Source organism: Rhinolophus sinicus, chromosome X (assembly GCF_036562045.2).
Source record: "Rhinolophus sinicus isolate RSC01 chromosome X, ASM3656204v1, whole genome shotgun sequence".
NCBI lineage: Eukaryota > Metazoa > Chordata > Mammalia > Chiroptera > Rhinolophidae > Rhinolophus > Rhinolophus sinicus.
Window position 1 is genome coordinate 33,542,496 of NC_133768.1, and position 5,642 is coordinate 33,548,137.

At 43.6% G+C, this 5,642-nt stretch overlaps 1 pseudogene; it reads left to right on the forward strand.

The window, feature by feature from the left end:
* Positions 1-2,189: 2,189 nt before the first annotated feature.
* LOC109455914 (large ribosomal subunit protein eL18) lies at positions 2,190-4,305 on the forward strand (annotated as a pseudogene).
* The last annotated feature ends 1,337 nt before the right edge of the window (positions 4,306-5,642 follow it).

Consider the following 5,642-nt stretch of genomic DNA (forward strand, 5'->3'; position numbering starts at 1 on the left):
CACAAAATAGTATTTTTTCTTCTTTTCTACAGAATAGGACTACATGAAAAGGTTGCATTTTTCAGTTCTCAGCAAGCAATAGGACAGCCCTAATCCTCATAACCCTACAAGGTAGGTGACATATCCTCTTATACATGAAGGAATTTCAGCTCAAAGAGCTTAAACTACTTTTCTGGGGTTGCTCAGCAGGGGGAGAGAAAAAACGAGAAATTGTTTTCTTTGTATTAAAGTATTGGTCAAATAAATAAAACAAACTGGCAGGTAGCATTTCAAACGCACTCCATGGTTGATGAACGGCGCTGACCGCAGGGGCTCTCGCGGCAGCCCTTTTGATTATGCACTCTGTCAGCGTTTAATAATGAAATCTTGCACTAGGAGCACTGGGGACAAAAATATATGGTTTTATTTCTTTGAAGAGATCATTGGCATTTCACAGCTGTGTGGATACTATTTGTTGATCAGTTCTACCCCCACAGAGTAACTGCTACAGACCCAGAGGAGAGAATATTAAGGATGTTTTTTGTCCAGAAACAGGTTACACCATCTTTCAAAGGAAACAAAGGAAAACTTGAGCTTTAAATTTACACAATGTTACATGTGAAATATATTTCAGTTTTAAACATTGAGCTGCAAGGATTTAAGTTATCATTAATAGATAAGATTGGTGAGTAAAATTGAGTGTTGCATTTAAAATATGATTGTTTTTCTTCTGCTTTCTAAATTTACTACCAAAGCAGAAAATCTAATGAAATTGCGTAAAACTGGAAATGCAGAAAATAAGAGAAATGCAACTTCTGTAGCTTTCATGGCCTCTGATAAATGTCAAGCTCTGTAATGCCACAGGTTCCAGGGACAGCACCACTCTCAGGATTTTTTTAATCATTTTTTAACAATGAAAACCCATTTGAGAATTAAGGTCTGGCAGACATAGCAAATCTATCGTCTTGCTATGGGAAGGAACACCCTTGCCTGAAACTACAAGCATAAGGAAATGAATTTTGAAGCGTCTCCTAGGTCATGTGATTTCTCCAAGTTTTCTGTACCCTATGTCTGTTCCTCCTCTGAGGAATCACTAATAAGTTCCCATGTCTGCCATCTCATTAACTCCTTTACCCTCCACGGGTTGTGTCTGTAAGTCCCTCTGTACTAGAAGCGAGAACATAGCAGAAACTAAGTTAGTTCATGTGCTGTCTCAGGGATTCGAACCCAGGCAGTTTGACCCCTCAGCATCAAACAGATCAAAATTCTTTGTATCCTAGCTTTGGTCACCTAGGGCCGGCTTGAATGATTTAGTAAGTAGATGTTTCAACCACACTGTAACTTATGATCTGTATGTAAAAGTCTGCCTGATAACACAATAAGCACTTATTTTTTGATGTATACAGAGGGTACCAAAAAATGTATACACATTTTAAGAAAGGGAAAAACTATTAAAATTATGCTGATGGTAACCACTTTGAGCACCTCTTGTAATTGCAGAAGTCAAACATGACTTGCATTCATCTTTTGTTATCAGTATATATTGAGTATTACAGTTTTAATACAGTTTTTTTCCTTTCTTAAAATGTGTACACATTTTTTTAGCATCTACTCTGTGTGTGTGTGTGTGTGTGCGCGCGCGCGCATGCGAGCGCGCACGCGCGCGTGTGTTTAAACCTCCAAAAAGAGTGATTCCACTAGGTTTGCTCTGGGCTTCCTTAAGGACCCCTTAGGAGGCCCTTGCTACCTGGGGACAGCAGCTGTTTTGAGCACTGGCCTTATAGCTACATCTTAGGTTTAAACCATCTGAGTTCTGACTGAAATGTATAGTTTGAAATGTATTAAGGACAGGCAGAATTCTTAATAAATTAGTTTCCTGCGTTGGATCAAAACAAGTCTAATTGATTGACCAAAGGAGGAGAAATGAAGCCTACTGCTGGTAATAAATGGTTTTATGCCCTTCTATTTATCTATACCTTCAGCCTGTCAACTAATTTCATAGTAAAAAAATTAGTTCTCAACTATGCCAATATTAACATTTCAGTAACGGGAAAGCAGCTGTTTTCTCATTAGCATAAATCTACTTGATTGCATAGGCATTCTACCCTGGAAGAAAATACATTTTCTCCCCCATGGGACTCAAAGCTATTTTCATTTGGAGTAAAAATATATGCAGCACATAAGCATCATTTTCCCCCATAAATTGGCTCTTGTGGGGGAAAATAAAGGATGCTCACCACTAATATAGAGATTTCCAGAAGCTACAAGATGTTCTGATTTGAGCAGTAATATTTCTAATTAGCCAAAGGGGGAAGTAGGGTGATGTAGGTCAAAGGGTACAGATTTCAATTATAAGAAGTTCTGAGGAACTAATGTACAGCATGGTGACTGTAGTTAATGATACAATATTATATACTTGCAAGTTGTTGAGAGTAAATCTGAAGCGTTCTCACCACACACACAAAAGTTAACTATATTAACTATGTGAGGTGATAGTGTTAATTATGTCAATCTTGGTAATCATTCTACAATGTACATCAAATCATCGCGCTGTACACTTTAAATATGTATATGCAATTATATTTGTCAATTATTCCTCAATAAAGCAAAAAAAAAAAAAAAAGCAAACTGGGAAGAATCATTGAAGAAGTAAAGAACACTATAACCAGATGGGAAGCTCCCAGGGGCCCTGGCGGAGGGACCAGGGACGTGTTTCTAAACACTAGGCAGGTTGGTCCCCAAACCACATAGTCTGAAGACTTGTTTGATCAAAATGAGGCAGAATGAGAGAAATCAGGACAACATAGTAAGATTTTCACAAAAATGAGTTTGTTCCATTTAAAAGACTGTCCTATGGGGCTCCATTCTCTCTTTCCGGATTTGGTGGAGCAGGAGGCGCCATCACGGGAGTTGACATCTGTCACAACAAAGACCTATAGGTTCGGTGCAAGGGAGCCCAAGAACCAGGGCATCTACTTAAGGCTGTTGGTCAAGCTATACAGGTTTCTGGATAAACTAACCAACTCCACCTTCAACCATGTGGTGCTGAAGAGATTGTTCATGAGTCGCACCCCCCAGCCGCCTTTGTCCCTTTCCCAGATGATCCCTAAAATGAAGCTTCCTGGTCAGGAGGGCAAAACTGCTGTGGTTGTAGGGACTATAACCGATGATGTGCATGTCCAGGAGGTCCCCAAACTGAAGGTGTGTGCACTTCGTGTGAGCAGCCGTGCCTGAAGCCGCAACCTCAAGACTGGTAGCAAGATCCTCACCTTGGACCAGCTGGCCCTGGACTCCCCGAGGGCTGTGGCACTGTCCTGTTCTCTGGTCCTCGCAAGGGCTGAGAGGTGTCAAGGCATTTCCGCGAGGCCCCTGGAAACCCACGCAACCACACCAAACCCTACGTGCGCTCCAAGGGCCGGAAGTTTGAGCACGCCAGAGGCCTAAGGGCCAGTCACCAGTACAAAAACTAATCCCAGATCCTGCCTTGTTATTAAAAAGCTTTTGGAAGCTGAAAAAAAATACAAAAATAAAAGATTGTCCTATCAGATTATATACTTTTGGATCTTTTGAAATTCAAATGTCCACCGTTATATGATGGTGATAGTAGTGAGCTGTTGTTCTTTTTAATTCTCTAACTTGGCACAACAAAAAGTTGGCAAACCGGGGGTCAGCCGGGTGGCTCAGGCGGTTGGAGCTCCGTGCTCCTAACTCCGAAGGCTGCTGGTTCGATTCCCACATGGGCCAGTGGGCTCTCAACCACAAGGTTGCCAGTTCAACTCCTTGAGTCCCGCAAGGGATGGTGGGCAGTACCCCCTGCAACTAGCAACGGCAACTGGACCTGGAGCTACAACTAAGACCAAAAGGACAACTGAAAGGACAACAACTTGAAGCTGAACGGCACCCTCCATAACTAAGATTGAAAGGATAACAACTTGACTTGGAAAAAAGTCCTGGAAAAACACACTGTTCCCCAATAAAGTCCTGTTCCCCTTCCCCAATAAAAATCTTAAAAAAAAAAAAAAAAAGTTGGCAAACCAATGTTGGTCCTCTTTAAAAATAAAAATAAGTGAAACCTGGAAGTCTGAGCACAGCTCATCTCCGGCATCCCGGTTAGTAAATGCTGAGTCCCAAATGGGGTGCGTTGGAATGGGGCCTGCCTGTGTTCACCTGAACAGCAAAATTAAAGTCTAGCAAAGGGTGGGTGGAGCAGAGGACAGAGGCGGGTTTCTTTTCTGTAACTAGAGGATTTGACTGGTCAAAGGACCCCAGGTCATTCAAATCCTACCTTGACACGGTTTGTTCACTGGTCCATGGACCTAGGGAAGATTCTCTGCATGTGGATTTGGGGAGAGATTCCCCACCCCACCCCACCCCTGCCCCAGGGCCCATTGGCTACCTTTTCCAGAACTGGCGATCACAATTATGCCCAGCTCCCTTGGCAAAGAAGGGCCACTTTGGTCTATTTGTCAAGGTGCAGCCTCCACAGGCCATCCCCCACCCCACATACACACACAGTCTCCCCTCTTCTTGCTTCACATCAGGGCCTCGGCAGACTGGCTGTGCTGAGGGGAGCATGGCCTCCCATGAGCTCCCCTCCCCACTTTCCTGGGCCATGGCCCACACTGTCCCACCCTTCAATCACTTGTATAAGATGTCACCCAAAAGAGAGTAAGTAAAGATGAAAATAAGCAGGATCACATTTTTGAGCTGTCACCTTTGTTCCCTCATGCCCCTCCACCTTCCAGCATTTTCCACTGTCCATGAATCATCCACCCTTTCATCATGGCAGCAGCCAGGCCAGTCCAGTTCTCTGCCTTAGGGTTATTAATACGTTGCGTACGGATCACGAGAATCTTCACAAGGGATTTAAACCCCGCTGTACGCAACGTGTTAACAAGAAACGGAGGGAAAGGGAGCTGCTTCTGGCATCTGCATTGTAAAGGCTTAGCCCCTAAGAGGAAACAAAATAACTCTGGGTGGACCCTCTCTATTTGAGGGAATACCTGATGAGTCTGAGCCCGAGAATCACACACAGAATCCCTGTGCCAGGGTGCTGGGAGAGGGGAAGCTGTGCAGATGCTGGAAGACCTGCTCACAGCCCAGCATTAGCAGAGAGCACTGCAGCCAGAGAGACCCGCAGAGGAGGGCAAGACACACACATAAAGGTACATGTGCCTCTGCTCACGATGGCTGAAAGGCGGAAACAGCCCAAGTGTCCATCAGCGGATGAATGGATAAACAATAGGCAGTATATACACACAATGCAACATTATTCAGGCGTAAAAAGGAGTGAAGTACTCATGCATGCTACAACATGGATGAACCTTGGGAACCTGCTGCTGAGTGAAAGAAGCCAGACACAGAGGACCACATACTATATAATTCCATCAATATGAAATGTCCACAATAGGCAAATCCACAGAGACAGAAAGTAAATTACTGGTTGCCAAGGAATGGGGGAGATGCTAGTGTTTCCGGTACTAAATGCTACTAAATTGTACACTTTAAGATGGTTAAACTGGTGACTTTTGCATTAGGTTTATTTTACCACAATAACAAAACACATGTGCCTCCCCACATGTGGCTACAAGAAGCTCTCGCGCGCACACACACCAACCCCCTCTGCTTGGTACACACTGGCTCCATGCACAACCTTCTGTACC